Source organism: Protobothrops mucrosquamatus, unplaced genomic scaffold, assembly GCF_001527695.2.
Source record: "Protobothrops mucrosquamatus isolate PMUCROS unplaced genomic scaffold, P.Mucros_1.0 scaffold3942, whole genome shotgun sequence".
Classification (NCBI taxonomy): domain Eukaryota; kingdom Metazoa; phylum Chordata; class Lepidosauria; order Squamata; family Viperidae; genus Protobothrops; species Protobothrops mucrosquamatus.
In genome coordinates this window covers 90,903-91,758 of record NW_015389885.1, presented here as the reverse complement: position 1 = coordinate 91,758, position 856 = coordinate 90,903, and positions in this window count along the sequence as shown.

Sequence of the window (856 nt, the reverse complement as noted above, 5' to 3'; positions counted from 1 at the left end):
GGGGGGGGGGGGGGGCTACTTCTCTGGAGTGACTCATGGATGCTCTCCAGTGCCGGCAAAAAGACGCTCCAGTTCTTCCTTTGGAGATCTCTGCTCTTTGTCTCAGCGCAGGAGTGTGTACCTGGTTTTAATAGTGTATTCTTCGATTTGTTTGTGCATATGCCAAAGTACGTTTCGAAATCTTATGGGTCCAAATGATGATTGTTCCTCTCCATCCTCTCCCAGTCCCTATCTCCCCCCCCACACACACGCCTGTAGCCAATAATGTAAACACTTGAACCCCTGGATTCCAGTGTGCCTGAGCCAGCGGTCTCCCCCCCCACCCCCTTTTTTCCTCTCTAGGCTTTTTATAACTGTGGTTATTCCTCCTCTCCGGATCCCCTTTGGCCCCCCTCCTCCTCCCCCTCCCCTCCGTCTCACCAGGTTGTTCATTTGTGATTTAAAAGTACCGTATTTGCATTTTTCTTAAAAAAAAGAAAAAAGAAAAAAAGAAAAAAAAGAAAGAAACTTAACTGAAATGTCTGTGTAGTAAAAAAAATTGAATGACTTTGGAACAGACCAAATTAGCAAATGAATAAAGTGTTTCCTTTTTTCCCTCCCCTTCCCCTGGTTTATTTTTATTTTTTTTTTAAGTCCGCGGAGAAAGGAAAATATTTATTTTGTCCTTTTTTGTTGTTGTTTGTTTTCGATTTGGTAGCCCAACCGCTCCGGGATGGTTTGGAAACAAGGCGGACGGCTTGTTTGGGGGGTTTTGAGGAAGTTTCTCAAAACAAATTTCTCTTTTTTAAAAGATAGATAGATAGATAGATAGATAGATAGATAGATAGATAGATAGATAGATAGATAGATGATAGAT